We start from the raw sequence: 18,979 nt of genomic DNA on the forward strand, positions 1-18,979 counted from the left end.
GTGTGTGTGTTTTACTGTGCAAGAGCAGACAACTCTGATAAAAGTTGCTGTAATGCTGAAGCAGTTTTCTGTGTGTGCATCATACTGTAACGTTTTCTAATAGGGGGGTTTCGTGTGTCCTATAAATCCTTGAAGCCATTGTTGCTGGGTGCGTGTATGTATATGTGGCCTCTGCACCGGGTCATCTACATGGCTTCTGTCATGTTTGTCACAGTTCGGATGTTTTGTGTCTGTTGCCTGTAGGAGAGAGTGTGTTTGATTTTTCTTGGAAGCGGGTAAATAACAAGCAAGAGCCTACAGGAGGGGGAGGAGGGGGGGTGTGAGGTCAAAATGTGTGTGTGTGTGTGTGTATGGGGGGGGGGGGGGGTGTCAGTTTATGCACTTGTTATTGATAGCTGGCTTCACACATTTGTTCTCAATCAGGGGAGTGTGGAAATAAGCAAAACAAAGGCTTTGGAGTAACAAAAACTAATATTCCGCAGCAGAGGAACTGAAAAACACAGACTAATACTCAGTTTACTGCGAACCTATTGCACTGTGCTGTTTTTTTTTCTGTGCTGTTTTATGCCTTCACTGTGCTATTTATGTGATATTCTAGTGTTTTTGTTTCTGTTATGAGCCTTTAATCTCTTAGAGCTGCAGTTTGTGTTGGCGTTGAACACTCTCACCTCATGAAATGTACATTGCCTATAAGCCATAAGTGGACTTCCTGTGGTCGAACAGGACTTGGCTGTGATGTTTGACTATAGGCTGCAGGCAACAACAGTTTTCATCATTGATTAATCTGCCAGTTATTCTTCCATCTGGAAAATGTCAAAAAAGTGAAAATTCTTCCTTCAGTTCCCATAAGTTCCATCTTCACATATCTTGTTTTCTTCCATCAACCATCTAAAAACACCAATGTGGTTGAGTCCTCAAAATTGATTTGGGAGAGTTTGGTATTTTTACTTACAGTTTCAAGTTACAGTAATTATTAATTCATTTATTTTTAATTGTTTCAGTCTTAGATTCCTGCTCGGCATCTCGTGGCTCATATACTCCTCTGCAATTGGACCCCAACAATAAAAATCTGACTAGCATGTAACTGTAATTACCTGGATGATCTGTGTAGAAAAACGGGACAGCTCTAGGTTAATATGGCTGCAACACTAATAATATGCATAATTACAGTAGTAAAAACTATGAAAGGCCTTAAGTGCCTCAGAAAGATTTGTGTCTGTGTTGCAGATCAGATCAGGGTGCTGAAGTGAGTTTAGGTGGGTTTTCCCCTCCACTTCATCCCTGCAGGCGACCACCACACATTTTCTGCTGCAGCATTTCTGTGACAAGCATGTTCCATCAAGGCCTCCAGCTACATAATAAGGAAATGGAAGTGAGTTTGTCACGAGACAATGCCTTTGTTGCTGCCAGTTGCAGTGCAAGTCGAGACCCATGTGTTGATGTTTGCTGCTCTCTCTGTACCAACCCTGTCAGCGATGGATCTGCTCCACAGACTTTAGCAGATTTCTGACATTTAAAAGACTAAGCAAGGTTGTTATTATCGTGGTGCACCTGTTTCTAGATGCAGTGACAAATCAGCACAGCTTGTGTTACTTTCTTCAATAGGCGAGAGGTGAATCGGTGAGCAGTCAGGAAATAAACTCAGACGTGTAAAAACATTAAACAAATCAACAATGAATAGATGATTTTTTAAACTTTTTCATTAAATATCTTTTATTAGCTTTATACTGTACTAACTTTATCTGTTAGTGATTGTGTACAGAATTTAAAGAGAGTCACTTCTTTTTCTAAATATTTTTTTACAGTCATTAACGCCTGATGACTCGTGTTGCTCTGTGCCCAAGCATTCTTAGCTGCTCTGCTCTGCAGAAGATTTTGTGTGGGGGTCCGTTGAGCCAGATTCTTCTCATTAACTTCCATGCATTGCCTTACATTGCTTCCATGCCCTTGTGGTTGGAGGAAGCATGTTTCATGTTTGTGACTGAGTGAATGTATGTGCCTGTGAGAGCTCGTGCACATGCCTGTCTGTGAGATGGGAGATGTGTGCATGCGTGTGTGTATGTGTGCCTGACTCATGGTGTGAGCTCGTGTGTGTTTGCGAGAGAGAGAGAGAGAGAGAGAGCTGTTTTTGAGCTGGAGGGAGGTCTTATCCCCTGAAAATCCCCCACAATTCCTTGCACCTCTCCGGGCAGCGGCAGTGGTGGTAGTGGCAGCAGAAACGGTGGCGGCGGCAGCAACAGCAGGCTGATTTCCATGAGAAAAGAGCATCAGTTGGGTTAATGGGAGGGACAGCCCTCTGCGGGGACAAATGGTAGTTAATAACCAGGGAAGAATCGGAAAAGCTCTGATCCCTTTCTTTGTACTTCTTCACCTTCTAGAGGCAGGGATGGGATGGGGTGGGTGGGGGTGCTGCAGAGATGGGCGAGGGAACAAGGGACATTGGGTTCATGCTAGAATGGATGTTGTTCGCTGAAAGGCTGCAAGAAGATTGTACTATTTGTTATTTTCTCAAGACAGCGGGAGAAAAAACGGGCGAGCTGGGAGCCTGAGAACTGGAGCAGAATACGCAGCTTTGCACTAGTAGTGTATGTGTGTTTGCATATGCAAGCGGTGCAGTTTGTGTATTTGCACTCACACTCACACTGGAGCGTTTACATACATTTGTGAGCAGTGTGACAGGAGGAGCAGAGCAAAGTGTATTGATTTGTGATATGTAATATGTTTCACACATTGGTCATTCAGGTCACTTTGATAGAGAAGGACAGAGATGCTGTGTGTCGGGGTCTGAAAGGAGCGAGGGTCAGGAATCATAAGGCAGACAGGAAGAAGAAAAGAATAAGAAACAGCAAGAAGCAAAAATGTTTCATGTATGAAGTCTCAGACCAAAAAATGAGTGATTTATCTTGACTGCAGGGCCAGGTATGGAAACACTTCCAAATATGTCTGTAAAAGCTGAAGTTCAATGCTCAGTCAGAGTCATAGTCTTGTGTACTCATTAATGAGATATTTCCCTACTTTGATCACAGTTTTGCCACTTTTCGTCCTTAATTTAGTTTAGTTGCTCTACAGCTGCTTGTTTAATATTTCAGAGCGTATTTTCTTAAATTAATGAAAATCTTTATATTTTTCAAAAGATAGCATCAATATGTTTTGGTATAAATATGTAAAGTTAGGTATTATTGCATTCAGCCCTAGTCACTTATGATTAGATGGATTAAATTGTGGTTTTTGAGTGTTTCACATCCCTTTTGACTTTTATTTGTAGTTATATGCAGTGGTTTAAAAGTTCGAGGGTATATATAAAAACAGAACAGGGGATTTGTAATTGATTTAATTGATTTAATGTGCATTTTCTGTTTTCCATTGTGCTGCCAGAACGTTTGTCAGCGTCAGCACATAGCGTGAAAACAAGACTGTATGACCTGATAGAATGATCAGATGAGAAGCTGATTTTATTAGCGATAAAATGCAGGTCACACAGTTCACTCTTGGCTTTACTGCTACACATGTACTTGTGCTAACATTAGTAAACTTCAGACTGATATTTTTGTGTGACCTATTGGGTCGATTTGCAGACTTTATTTCAGGTCGGGGTTTTTTCTTACTTGATACGGTCACTAGCTCATAATGGCTAATGGTGGCTGACATTATCACACTTTTAATAGCTATTAGTGTGTCACTGACATTAGTGACTGTTTCCTGACTTCTTTGTTCCTCTTGTGGTGGGTAATGTTAGTTACCCTTAGCAAACCTTCCTGCTGTGTAACTGACATTACTTGGACCAGTTGGTGATTATAATCTTCTTCAGTGTGAAATTTCCTTCATGTGCCTGGTTATGGTAGAATGAGCAGATATCAGCGGATATGATTTAGATGGATTTGACTCAGATGTTACTTGTTGTGAAAGGCTTACGAGGAGGCCATATAAGTCGGTGGTGAATCAAGACTTTTTTTTTTGTCAACTCGTGATGTCTCTGCATTTGTGTTGGTGGTTAGAAATTAACTGTAAATGCCAGTAACAGTCACAGCTTTTATAAAAGGGTACATAGGATATCTTAGAGGAAATTGCAGGGCAAACCTTTTTTGTTTCCATGTTCAACGTGAAAGTTGATCACTGTTCTGATTCAGAAAATACACTTAAGCATTTCTTTTACATCAAAATAAAATGTTTTTATTTGGATGAGACGTGTTAGGTGCACAAAACGTCACCCTTAACTTATTTCTAAAAAATGTACTTTTACTACATTCAGTTGGAAGTCGTGATGAGGAATGATGCTTGGCTGCGTAGTACTGATTGAAAACAGCCATACACACACAGCACGGCGTATACGCTCACACTAACGTACACACAGATATTTACAAGGCTAATTAAAGTAAAAAGAAATGAACATTTTCATTTTTATTATGCCTAGGCACAGAGTTAATAATACAGCCGCACATGTTCACATTTACTTAGGCTTTGGCAGAGGCTTTTTGGACCAGTGCACATTCTGACGGGTCCTGCAGTATGCCGGTCAGAAATAGTAAGAGGATGCTAGATGCTTGAACCACATACTGCCACTTTTCCTAGTGGATCTTTTTCTAGGAAGAGCGGGGCAGCTGTGGCTTTTCAGAACCTAGATCCATCCATCAAGCAGCACCCATGGTTTACACCACATAACACACACACACCCTTTTTCCTCTCCCTGTTTTCCCTCCCCTCCTCCCTCCTTTCTCCATTTCTATGTCTTCATTTCTTTCTGTCTTTTCTTTTTCTTCTTCTCTTTTATATGCTCTTCATCCATCCCTCTCTGTTTTGCACTTCATCCATCCTTCTCTCTCAGACTGAGTTTACAGCCCCCAGGCCACTTCCGCCAGGCTGTCTGCAACAGATTTATTAATAGGCTTTTCTCTGTCTGAAGTAAACACAGCGTTGGTTTAGGGGGTCGTCTCTCAGACACTGATAGACTTGTACCGCAGGTACTGAACGACTTGGGAACAGAGGGAAATCAGTCGGTGTTAAATATGATCCACAGATTAAGGTCATAGTGGTGGAAAGTAAACACAAGTAGCAAACAGAAGTGACTTGCCTGTGAGCAACATTTGTCAGGTTGAGTTCAGTGAGGTGAGAGTGGCAGATGGAATGTCACAAAGGATATTTGACAGATTTAATGAAATAATCTACAATACTCTCACTGCTAAGTCATTTTCTACCTCAATAACAGAAGTTAATGCAGGTCAAGGAGGATCAGTTTGCAGGCTTGCAGTAGTAGTCTGGAAAGTAAATTTGCTAAAATCCACAGTAAAAGAAAAATATCATTACTCAGTCCTTTTATGACTACATGCAGCTGTAAACCCTCTGTTTTCTATTATACTGGGATATATACTATCAGTTACCATCAGATCCAAGCTGGCGAAAATGTAGACATGTTGAAGTGGAACCTCTGCATGAACTGAGCAGTTTGGAGTTTTGAATTTGCCGGAGCATTTAAAGCAGTGCTGAAGTGATACTGGACCAGATGGCCACTTATCTGCAGAGTCACCAAAAAAATGAAACATGAACTTCTGCTCTGCTGACTTGTCATAGAAAGCCAGGACATCCTCTTTGTGTATTACAGGTGTAGTGTTTAAGAGTGATCTTACTACTGTGGGCGTGACGGATCTGTTCAGAGATGCAGCATCAAAATTCTCATGTTTGTAGAAACTGATGCTGCAGTCTGTTGAAAATTAACATCATTAATTTGTTTATCTCTCTGTAACAACTGGATAAGCAGAAGTTTGGATTTTCAGTTTCAGAATGATGAGAAACTTGTCAAAATGCAGCAGCTAAAGTTAGGAATCTGTTAAACCATGTTTTTACACCATGATTTTTGTGTTTTATGTAAAAAGAGAAGATAATATTTTGGGGTATTTTAGCATTTGTGTCTCATGTGTTTCAGTACTACAACTAATCTGTCTAGTCTATCACCAGACAGAGATGTAGAAAACTGCCCAATGCTAGTTTTGTCTAACAGTCCAAAATATTATGAAACTTAACTGGTGACAGCTTTGGCTGTTTCTCCTGAACGGTCAGTTGAAGAGTCATCATTAAGAACAACTTTTTCTGTAAAGCTGCTCACAGTAAACAGAGAACCTCAACCAACAACTTGACCAGTTATTTTAATCCATGTCTTCCTGTTTGGAAGAAACCTGACAAAAACAGGGCTGGATAAGAGCTAAACCCAGAACCAATTTGCAAAGTAAAAATGTCTTCACAATCATCAGCATTCCTGTTATTATCTGTTCACATGCTAAGCTGCGATTGGAGCCAGAGTGGAAGTGTTGTGGTGCACTGGTATCATTCGCTGTAGCCGAGGAATGCGCCAGTACCAGACAGTCTAGTGTGTACATGCAGAGAAGGGACTGATGCATGTCAAAGTGTTCTTGAGATTTAACACGTGACTCAGTGCAGAGTTATGTGTGTGTGTTTTACCGGCCCAGTCATATCTGGAATATGGACCTGGTCTGTCCAGCTTAGTCTAGAGATGATTATTTGTGAGTCAGCGAATGGACCGAAACCTGATCCATGTGGAGAGAGTTAACTCCTGACTCACACACTCACACACACACACACACACACACATACACACACACACACACACACACACAAATACAAATACAAATACAACAGCAGTGACAGATGACTGTGCCACTCCTGATTCATACTCGGGAGCGAGTAAGGAGGGAGCAGGGGGCAAAAGAAAAAGCGGGAGAAAGCAGAATGTAGCCACAGTGTCTGATGACACATCCCCTCTTCCTTCCTCTGAAGTGATTTTTAATAACGCCTCTGCCACCCCGCCCTGCTCAACAATCCCCTACTCACTCAATAATGCCAAGCAAAACCTCCAACTCCCCTGGTAGACAAAAGAAGGTTCTCCACAGCTCATGAGAATGATCCCTGATTGAAATGCAGCTCAGAGACAAAGAGTGAGAATTAGGAGTTACTCTTGATTATTTGAGCGTGAATAGTTAATCGACAATAGTGATTGATTAACTTCTTGCCACCTGAGAGTTGTCTTAAATACCTTAAATAATATGAGAATTTAGAAATGAGAAATGACAAGCACTTCGTCTCTACATGCAAATACCCATCATTGGTTTGACTGTATTTATAATGGATGCAGTGGAAGTGTTGGGATGCTGTCTGACATGTAGCATTACCTTCAAATGCACTTATAAAAATAAAAAAAAAAACAACTTTTTTCGGTGTTTAAATGGTCATATTCAGTTTATTTTCTTAAAAGCCTTATTTTAATGCCAATCAATAATAATTCCTCTTGTAAAATCTTAATGTGCAAAGTAATTAATAACTATAGATTTCAGATAATGAAGTTTACAGTATTTTGTCTGAAATGTGGTGGAATTAAAGTGTAACATAGCACAAAATGTGATTTTTAAAGCAAAGCACAAATATCTCAAAACTGTATTTATAGACAGCATTGGTGTAAAAGTCCTTTCCCAAACTGCAGGGAGCAAAAGTGGTGATATCATTGTTTGGTTTAGTTCACCCTTAATAATTAATGTTTGGAGAAGTGTGAGTATGGAACATTTAAAAGTTTTAAAATTGATGTGCGATATTCCAGATACTTGAATATACCACAATAAAAGTGCAAAATCTCCATTGCTCAGAGTCACCATTACCAATCATGACTTCATGATCATTTACCTCTGTGACTATTTTTAATGTCATTACTGTCATTAATGTTAAATTATTATATTGACAAATAAAAAGCAGTTGTAGATTTAAAAAATGTCAGATATTGGATCATTTCGTGGGGTATCAGGTTATTGTTGAGACCTTTATCTCTGTTTATAATGATTGTATAAAGTCATCCCATAAAGGTTAGATGGGCTTTCTTATTATTTTATTTCAGATGCTTGAAAATACCCAATACTTAAAAACAGCAGATATAGTGTTTCTAATTATTATTTAGTACGTGTGGACAGTATTACAAATGCTCTTGGGCCTAAGCTCTCCTAAAATTACATGCATGTTAATTGTAACTGCGGATAGTGACCCCAAATTATTTTACGTTACAGGTTTCATCCTCACATACTGTTACATTCATGTTGTGAAGAAATGTTAATGTTAAAACTGTAACACTCAGTTTTAACTCTTCATTTTAAGCATTTGTAAGTAATTTCGGAATATTTAACAACTGATTTCAAATGCAAACTATAATAAAATAAGATGAACCTTTATATGTTCCACCATGGGGAAATTCTCATGATGCAAGAAAAAAATAGCAGCAGTAAAATTAAAAAGGTACCCCCAAGGTATTATCAATAATTTAAATATTATAAAACTATAAGAATAGAAAGTATTACAATCTGGTATAATGGATTTTTACAGTAGTTATAGTTCTAAACTGATTTAAGAACATCACATTTAATGTTTTTGTCAATGTCAGTTTGCTGATAACAAACTCAAACAAATGCTTATAAATTGTTTTGTTGTAGCTCAGGCCTCTGTAGGTTTTAGTCTCTTTACACAGTGAAAAAAATAAAGACAAAACACTAAAACAAAAAAACTCCTAAAGACATTTATTCACATTTTAACCTCTGAAATTGTAGTTTGACAATAAATAAAATAAAATAAAATCTTAACTCTAGTTTTGCTCTTACTTGGCTTCTTTTTCAGAGCCTCAGCTATATACTGAAGCTTTTATCTAAATAGTAACAAGATGCAGTTAGTTTAGTTTTCATAATGGTAAAGAAACATTTATACATGAATAAAAAAATAATTATAATTCCTATAATGATAAATACTTTAAAAATATGTTTTAATGATAAAGACACTCAGTTGGGAGTAAAACCTCCTTCATGGTGTTGATTTACTTGTGCGATTGATTGATAGTTTGTGCTGCTGTTGACACGTGTTTTTATTATTATGTCTACCCGAGTTATACCGATGAGGCCAGTTTAAATAACACAAACACCTCTGTGTGTAATGCAAGACAGGATTTAGTCAAGAACTAATGCAGAAGACTGGTTCAGTTTTAGCTCAGTCTGTTTATTAACATAATAGGTGGAACAGATGGGACTATTCATGTTTTATATTCATATAAAATTTTAGGATTTGCTTTATATGAACTGTGTTTTATTACTGTATATTGTCAGTCACTTCTGATTTGTAGACACAGGAGCTGTAGTTGTGAACCACTGGGTTAAAAGTGTCCTTATATCTGCCTGTAGTCAGCAGCTGAGCACCGATCAGCACATTTCTCTCTTGTCTTTTCTCAAGCATCCTTCTCTTTCTCATTATTTCTTTCAAGTATACTCCTCTGTGCCATTCTCTTCTCACAGCTTTGAATTTTCCCCCTTTCCTCATGCTCCCTCTCTTTTCTTTCTTTCTTTCTCTTACTCTCTTTCTCCCCCCACCTTCCCTCCACAACCACTTACCAAATTTAACCCCTCACCCACTCAAAATGCATTCCAGCAGCTTCCTAAACACACGTGTGGTATCAAACATGTAATGGTGTACTCAGAGGGACTTCCTTCTCTTTTCTCACATCCCTCCATCTATTCTCTCACCTCCCTCTTTCCATCTCTCTCTGTCTCTTCGCTCAAAGTCTCAGTGAACAACAACAACAAGTTGGAAAAATGAAAGTGGGGTGACAACTGCGAGTCTCCTTTCTGCATCCCCTCCAGGGCCAGTGTGAAGTTTTCAGTTTGATTGAAGGCCTCTTTTCTGTGGTGTGCGGTGTGAAAGCTGTCCTAATTGAATGATAAAGTGCCCTGAGATGGAGTTCAGTGAATAGCCAACAATGGCCAGCCTGTGTGTGGTAGAGGGATTTTGGTTCACATCCAGCCTCTGCCTCTCTGCTCCGAGAGGGGGCCTATTATAACACTCTCTGCTGGACTCGGTCACGTGATGCTGCCTCGCTCCCTGCTACTCACCGCCTTCTCTCCTCCCCTGTTCGTCCCCCCTGCCCCAGTGTGGCCTGGCCAATCCGGTCACATCATTGGCCTCCTCTTCACTGCACTGGTTTGGTTGGATGGTCTCATTTTGCCAGCCAGTGACTTTCAGTAACAGCTATCTGTGTCTGTCTGCATGTATCGTACCCTCAGCATTGTCCTTCCACTGCTCCCAGGACACCAGGGTGATGTGGAAATACAGAAAAAAATTATTTATGATATTCAAACAATAAGATTCTGACAAATTTCACATTTTCTAGTTACCTTTTTGGCTTCAAAACAAAGCAATATGTTCTTATAAGCCTTAGTTACAGTTTTTGGTGCAAACATGAGTTGGGAGAAGAAAAGTTTTTTTTTCCTTCTCAATTAGTTTAAACAACAAAAAAATAAATAGGGACACATTTTTACTAAAAAACCTTGAGGGTTATTTGTGGCCCTTTTACAGGCGCGAAAAAGTCAAAATATGTTTGTCCTTTTTTACTACAGGAAGTTTTGTGGCAATAGGGCTTATGTAACGGCTCTTTATGAAAATCAGCTGGCTCTTAATAAATAATGATAAAAACACTGATGAAAAATATTGGTCCTTGACTATAATTTACCACAGGCAATACTAATAATCTTTGTTCCTTCCTTAATTCAGTGTTTAACCCCTTGGTCTTGTCTTGGGACCCTTTGACTGTTCTCAAACCTTAGGCTGTTTTAGAAATATGTTATTATCTTGCCATATAATGCCAGGTGGGTTCAATATGCTCAGTTGTCAACAACATATTTGACTGTAATCATGTTGTCTTTCCTCACAATGTTTATTTAAACATAAGTCCTTAAAGTTAATGTAAAATTAACCGGCCACATTAAGCAACACCACTGCACAGAGCAGCACATATGGTTGATTATTGTCTTTGTGTCTCCCAGTTGTTTTAACCTGGTTTGAAGTTGTTCACCTGCTGTGTGGTTGTTGTAGTGACGATGTGAAGATGGCCGGCTGATTTCCCTTCACTCTCAGCCAGATGGCAGCATGGCCACCAAGAACCCAATCAACACCTTCACTGGCTTATAAATAGTTCTTCAGATATTTAGATCTACTGCGGCTTGCAGGGGAACGCTCGCTGCATGTGCAGTAGTTGAGTAGGTGGGTTTTCCCATCACAGTGAGTGTGGGGTTAGTAGGCACAGAGGGTGGGTGCTGTGGTACGGATGCTGGGCAATCTGTTAGCTATTTTACCCTCCATCTGAAACCTAAACCCTTCTGAGAGAAAGACAGAGATCCTTACATTCCCCCCACCCCCTACACACAGACGCACATTTAAAGTGTTGGAGAGGTAGCGAGGTGGAAGACCACCCTCTGGCATCCCAGTCATTCAAATGAGTGTGTGTTTTTATCTCTGGGGGGCTGGAAGAAAAGGAGAAGGAAAGTGCTGTGTTCAGATGTGTTAATGAATAACTCCTGAGCTCAAAACTCCTTTGCAGGACTCCCCTCTCAGTTCTTCCTCAACGCCTCCCAACAAAACTTTTCTTTCTTTCTTTAGTAGATGTGTTACACCTGTCAAGATTCTCTTAGCTCACATTTTACATTTAGATTCAATGGCGGGACAGTGTGGGTCAGATTGGTGGTATTAAAGAATACAAAGTATGTTACGTGCAGGGTTTTCCTGATAATTCTGATAATGAGTGTGATGCTGCTATGAATGCTTTGAATGTCATGGCTGTTTGTCCAGTAGCTGCTGGGATATGTTAGTCCAGACCAAACTAGTTTAACATGGATAAAAGGTAACTGAGGACAGTTTGATGAGGGGTGTTTGTTACATGTGAGGTGGCTGACTGGTGCTATAAAACACTGTGAGAAACCTTCCATGCAGTACCAGTCTTTTAGGCCGCTGACAATTTTTATCATGAAAGATGTTTTTATTATGTTAAATGTGTAATTCAGTGATTTTTTTTTTTTTATGATATCAGGGAATAGAACTGGCTCAAAAATTTGACTTTTGTGGACATTTCCACCCGCATCATGTGAAGTATGTTTAAATAATCATTATTTTTTTCATTTATTTCTAACAAACCTCAGTCATCAGGAGACACTCTGTGGTCTCCCAGGTCTGGTCTGTAGTCATCTTCTTTTTTAAAACCTGCTTTGTGTAGTGCAGTGTGCAGATGCATTGAATTAGGCCTTGTGCTTTTGGAGACCATCAGTAGTGACATGATTTGTCATTGGCAGTCATACACACACAAGCCTGAGCGTCATGTTTGACAGCTGCTGTGCTGTCCCTTTATTTTCCTCTGCACTTTCATCTTTCTGTCATTGTGCTGACTGTTGATCCTTATCTCCTCTGACATCTAACACAAGAAATCTACAGGTACATGTCCACACTGAGCCTGCTATTTCAGAGGTTTTTCATCCTGTAGATGTATGCTATTATGTTATATATATTATTATGCTTATTCATGCTGTCAATGAAAACCCCCAGGTTCTGTGAAATTAGGGGTGTAAGCAACTAACTGTAAAAGAACAAGTGTTTCAACAAGTTTTCTTGCTGTCAACAAATTCGATCAAAACCAACAAAACCATGTATCCTACTAAGAAGTACTATGTGTACATCCAAAACCTGATCTAATCTATTCCTATGAAGCATTGTGTCATTACTATGAACGCACGCACTGTAGGTTATTGAGACTCAGTTCCACAAACACCATCCTGCTGCTTGAAATACTCATTAGAGCATGAAATGTGGATTCACCCCCTGCTCAAAATAATCCCAGACAAATACATGGTTTCCTCCTATTCTTTTTTTTTTTTTTTGGAATAACAAATTTAATTCTGTAGTAGCCAGCTTCTTTTTTTTTTTTTTACATAAACAGTGATCTTTTTTTAATTACGCCACACATCTTCAGTCGGAATAAATGAAGACCTATAAAACAGCATAGAGAGGTCAGGAGATACTGAGATGTGAACATTGTTGGTTTAGTATTTTTCATGAGATTGATTTGCATAAAACCTAATAATAGCAAAATAAATGAATAAATGAATATTCTCATAGACTGAGTCTAATTACATACAAATTATAACACCAGATCAGATATCTGCTAAACATTTTCTTTTACTTCAGCTTTGGTGGTTTTAAATGGTGGTAGTTGATTTATAAATATCTACACCTCAATAATAGATATTTGAGATGAAGCTGGACGCTACCTCTACCTCAGCTATGAGGACCACACTGTGTGGGACTCTTGGGGATCTTTTTTTTTTTTTTTTTTTCAATACCGTAAGATGAGGCCGGGGGCAGCTGCTGTGGTGCAAAAAACTGACTTGTCAGCCTGCGGAGACTTAATGACTATAACAGAATGCAGAAACACATACAGTAAAATAGAAATGTCTATCCGTCATGTCATGGCTGATAATAAATGCGTCTAATAAAGTCAGTATCAGTCAGGTGCTTCGGAGAGATGCAACCCAAGCTGAAACAGTTAAAGTCACCTGGACACTAATGTTTGGATTTACAGCTTTTCTTTGTCACATATGTTGTGGCTTAAACTGAAATCTTTGCATTTTGAATAATTGGTCAGGCTCTGGTGAATGACAGTCTAATGGGCATTTTCACTGTTTGTTGATATTTTATAAAACAAAATGAATATTACATAAGATATTAAGTGATAATTAATATAAGAATATATTGCAGTCCTAATGTACTGAAACTGTGTAGTTGCTTCACCAATTTGTATTGTTGGGATACTGTAGGTCATAGTTTTGTGTCTTCCCCTTCCCTTGTGTCCCAGACAAAGCGGCTCACCTCTGATCTGTTACCCAATAGGCGCTGTTCTGCTTCTACACAAAGACTCGTCTGTGAGCTCAGACACTGGAGGGACGAGACTTCTTCCATGTCTCTGCAGAGCAAGAATGAGTTAACGTGATACAGGTGGAGGTGCGCTTCTTTTAATAAGTTTCTGTGAAGCCTGCAAACCTGGGGCCTCGGCATACAAAGTATTTTTCTTGAGTGTATCGCATTTTTTCGGAAGTAACCAAACAGGCTAAATGAGTTGGTTTTTCTCCATCACACTGTTGTTTTGAACTGAAATAGCCTCACATGGACATCACATGGCTGCTGCTTTGAACATCTGTGTTATCTGCCCTTCACAGTCTTTTCGTCCTGTTCCTGTGAGCTGGTTGCTTTCTTTTCTTTCTTCATCTCATTCATGTATGTTTGTTATGTACCTCTCCCCTGCTCGCTTGTCACACGGCTGTCATCTGCTTAAAGGTGCCTGCAACCTCCAAGTCTCAGAAAGTGATCAAGTTTCAAAGAAATGGAAGGAATGCAAGCTGCCCACTGCCCATGTTTCAAGGCCCTGTTTATGCAAGAATGTTATTTTTACAAGTCTCTACCTTTCACCCCCCCCCAACCCACATGTGCATACTGCTTTCCTCCTTTTCCCTTCCATTACTCTGAACATCCTTTAAAAATACATAGAAGAATGGACCGAGAAGGAGTGGGGCATTCAGCAAACAAGAAAGACAACAGAGGGAAATCAGCAGTAGAGTGACAGGGATAAGGAAGGAAAAAAAAAAGTGGAAAGAGAGTGGGCACTATTGAAATCTGTAGATTTCTGTAAACAAAGCACGCTGAACAATGCCTGTTGTTTTAAGCTGAGCTGACGTTGCCAAACTTAGAGATTGTTTGTTGCTGACCCCATCTGAATCAGAGAGAGCCAGTGGCTGTGTGGGGAAACAAAGGTGTCAGAGTCCCAGCGGCTCAGACCGCAGGCGGCATGTGTTTCAGTCAGAGCAGCTACATTATCACTGTGTGCATCGGTCTTCTCACAGATACACTGTAGGAGTAGTTGGTGTTTGAGCAGTATGCAGTTAAACATGACAATACCTGAATGTCATTTTAGTGAAATCACTTTTAGTATACATGCAAATGCTCAAGATCTTACATATAGACATATATCACATAGAGTTTTAATGAAACTAAAAATTAAATTGAAATGCTCAGCAGCTATTAAGCGAAGGAACAAAAATCTTATGTTAAAATGAAATGAAAGAAATATTCCCCTTAAGGTTAAATGCTGATGATAAATTTAGGAAATGGTAAACTGTGAGGAAATCTCACTGATCTAAGATCTATTTTACAAGGACATGGGAACAAATAAAAAAGATTGTAGACCTAATATCCCCCACAGAGACACACTAATTTGTGCAAAACATCCACAGGTTTTATTAATACTGTTACATAGTATGAATTGTAAAGTCAGTGTTGGAGAAAATATTTAATTTATATTTATAAATATATATATTATTTATGTATATATATATATATATATATATGTATATGTTTTAATCCAATTAATAGGAGCACAACCACACTGCAGAAATACTCCAGTATAAAAGTCCTGCATTTAAAATGTTACTCAAAGAAATAATTCACTGTTACACTTATGATCTTTTAATGCAACTTGGACTTTTATTTGTTAAACAGAAAAAAATAGAGAAAAGTGTCAAAATTTTCAAAATCTTCCAAGGTAAAAAATCCTACAACACCCAGGATGCACTGCGCCCAGTGAAATCCAAATGTCATGTCCATTGTAGTTCCATTTAATGTCGACTTGTGCTTGATGAGAGACCAGCTGTAATGGATGAGCACTGAATTTTCTTTTTTTCTAGACTCTGCTGATCTTTAGGAAAGTTTTAGTCATTGTAGTGTCCAGGTTGGAGTTGGAATTTCTGCTTTTTTCCATTGTGTTTGGAAGATTTTCCTAAGAGCTCTGCACACAGGTCATACAGAGGAAAGTAGCAAAGATGTAACTAGAAGTTAAGTGAAAGAACGTAAATGGGATGTGTCTGACCATAAAGACAGTTGATATAACATTAAAAATAACAAAGATAAGCGTGGCCATGCTAGATTATGAGGTTGTTTGTGCTTCTGGTGAATAAAACTAAGATGTATTTACTTTGTAGAATTCACCCTCCTGATATGAGGAAACTGCAGCATGGCCACGAACACCACACAAGCCAGTCTTGGATGTTTTATTATCAGTGGAGTACAGTAGATGCCATCTGCGAGTCTGTTCAGAAACCCAGCTGCTGCTTTGCATCTCTCTCTTGTGTTGTTGTTGTCCTGCTTCACCTGCTGACTCTGAACATCATGCTTTTCTCTGTTCAACGCTAAACGCTCCATCTGGTGGTGGCTCTTCCATTGCTCCCGACATGTTTGTTGTGGTCACTTTCTTTTTGTTCTTCTGCAATTTTATGGTGGTTGACACAGTGAAGTGACTCACTACCACAACTAGCTGCTGTGGAGGGCGCCACTGGTGTCTTTTCCTTTTGTTCACACCTTGTTGCTTTGGGTGACACATATGATGGTGTCTCTCTCAGCCAGCGCATCTGAAAAGTGGCTGCAGCTGATTGTTTTAGCAAAGCAGGATTTAGCAAGCCAGAACAGAAGTAACGGTGGCCCTGGTGGCAACGTGTTCAGCACTCAGACCAGTTAGGTAGACAAACAATTAGCATTAATGCTGCTTCATTTATGAAACCTTGATTTGAAACTACTGGCAACAACAGTTCAAATTCTACCACAAAGAGCATCAAAAAAGCAGCTTATTTAACAAAATGTTGTGATCATCAGTATTTTTGAAAGCACTGGGAAGATCTGCAAACAGTGCAGCAGAATTCATGCCTGAAATCAGTTTGAAAACAGCAGAAAAGAAAGTGTGTGCACATAATGGACAATATGTCGAGATGAGCAAATCTGAGACACCTATAGAGAAACTGCACTTACCCAACCAACGTACTGAATAGCTTTTAATGTATATGTATCCAAAAAGTTTCTTTTCATGAGAACCTTTTATTGTGTCTCTAGTCCTTATTGGCTTTCCAGTAAGTTTTATATGAGAGATTTATACATTATTATATTTGTACTAATGTTTATGATGCTTACATCATATGAAAAATATGCCACAAACAAGTTTTATCAAGCAGTGAAGTGATAATATCATCAATACTGAATTAATATTAATGTAATAATAAAAATCTAATATTTTTTTCCATATTATTTCAGTCTCAAATCTAATTTTGTTGTTATCCGTTGTCTAGTGAACAGATTAAATAGATGAGTCTAATTTTGAACCCAGTGTTTTTGGACTATTATAGTAAAGTAAATATTGTATGCTTATGTACGATTATATGTGATGAGGCTGCAAAGGTGTGGATGATTGTGGTGTGTGCAAAAGCTCTGCTCTGTAAACCTGATGGAGAGAGAGAGGGTTGGAGCGAGGGCGGCTGGCGTGACGCCCACTGGCACTGTGCCCACATCTCCGCCTGCTGTGGAGCTCCGTGTCATGGCCAGGACTCCCTGCCAGAAGGGCTTTCCCCAGAACCACATCTACACACACACACACACACACACGCATGCACGCACGCACGCATGCACGCACGCACGCATGCACACACTCACACACACACTCACACACACGCACACACACACACACGCTGCCCATGTGTTTAGTGTCAACATTTTGATAAAGCCTTGCCAAGCAAACTGTACATCCTGTGCTAATGGTCTGACTTGGCAGTTTTTTTTTTTTTTGCAGCTTATTAATAACGTGTATTAACTGGTTAATGTAGACATCATAAACATCATCTCTTAATGTTGTGTACATAAAAATGTTAAAGGCCTGTTGGCTTAATGAAGTGCATTTATTTAATGACAAATTATAAATACTTGTAATTTACTAGTGTTTCTAATGCTCCTTTATATTTATAGTCAACATCTCAGTGAGAAACGTTTCTCTTTTACCAACACCAGACTCACGTTGTAAGTTGTTGGCAATTGGTGCAGTTTGCTTCAGTGTGGAGGAGATCATTATCTGTGAAGCCCTGGTGAATTATCAAAGACAAATCTACTGAGAAGTCATAGAAAGAACTGCAGGACATGTCATCATGTTTTAAAGTTTTTTTCTTTCGGGAGGGGGTTGACACATAATAAATTTGAAGTCCCCACAGAAACTGTAACAAAGCTAAACTGGTGTTTAACAAAATGTGTTTTTTAAAGATTCTCCTCCCCACAACTGTTTTATTGGCAAATTAGCATTGGGAGAGAGAGCCAGAGGGGACGAGAGATGCCCTGTTTATCTGTGTTTGCGGAGCCGGTTAATTTTCTAATTAGTCTCTAATTAACCCCAACCATGGTTAAAAAGAAGAATGTGTGTTACCCAGATGTTGCTCTTAGCAGTCTGGGCTTGCAGAGCGATGAGGATGATACTGACGATAAAATAGACAATCCTGGCTGTGACGATGATGTTGATGATGTTGATGATGTTGATGATGATGATGATGATACTATTGCTGTTAATAGTACATAACACTTTGATGAGGTTTATATTTGTAGGAGGTGTGTGCCAGCTCTTACACGCGCGTATACACACAGGAGGAACGACACTGCTGGTTTTAATAGGTGCTTCCCAAACGTGTTCCATCTGTGTGGACCACATCAGGAGAGGAAGGAAGGCAAGCGACTGGAGAAAAGAGGGAAAGATGACCCTCCTAAAGGCACAGGCTGATTTCTAGGTGTTACAGAAAAAGGAGGAGTGAGGGATGAAGAGTGTACAAATGTAGGAGGAGTGGGGGCACTGGTAGGGAGGAGGAGGAGGTCAAAGGAGGAGGACAATAACACAATGAAGCAAAAGGATGTTGGCGTTTGTACTTTTGGGTAGTTGTCCCTCTTTATTACTCATGTTTTGCATTTTGGGCCATTGGTCAACAGCAGGAATTAATGAGGCTTGGGGCATTTTGTCAGTTCATTCTTCCTTAAAGTAAAATATCTAATTAGTCTGACCAGAAATGTCATTACTTTATGTGTAAATATTATGTGTAAAATGATAATCATGAGAATAGAAGCAGACAGACAGTTTATGGAAAACAGCATCTAAATTAGCATCTAAAAAGAATTTGGAGTCTAAGAAGTCTATGGTCTATGACTGAAACAGACTGAAACACCTGTGAGCTGCAAACACCTCTTCATAGCTCCAAAACAAGATGATCTACTGAGATTGTACAGCCAC

The 18,979-nt window shown here is 39.2% G+C and overlaps 1 protein-coding gene across 6 annotated transcripts in view; it reads left to right on the forward strand.

Annotated features, from left to right (window-relative positions):
* The window catches only part of plagl2 (pleiomorphic adenoma gene-like 2), a 42,885-nt gene that overhangs the window by 6,964 nt on the left and 16,942 nt on the right, over positions 1–18,979 (forward strand). Inside the window, exons 2-3 of one of the 6 annotated variants that reach the window (XM_033325290.1) lie at positions 1,228–1,372; positions 13,738–13,848. The exons of 3 other annotated variants lie outside the window; for them this stretch is intronic. The gene's annotated coding sequence lies outside the window, so the exon portion shown is untranslated. The remainder of the gene's footprint in view (positions 1–1,227; positions 1,373–13,737; positions 13,849–18,979) is intronic. 2 more of the 6 variants (XM_026331566.2, XM_026331567.2) reach the window with 2 other exon arrangements.

The sequence above is a fragment of the Mastacembelus armatus genome, chromosome 7, assembly GCF_900324485.2.
Source record: "Mastacembelus armatus chromosome 7, fMasArm1.2, whole genome shotgun sequence".
Classification (NCBI taxonomy): Eukaryota; Metazoa; Chordata; class Actinopteri; order Synbranchiformes; family Mastacembelidae; genus Mastacembelus; species Mastacembelus armatus.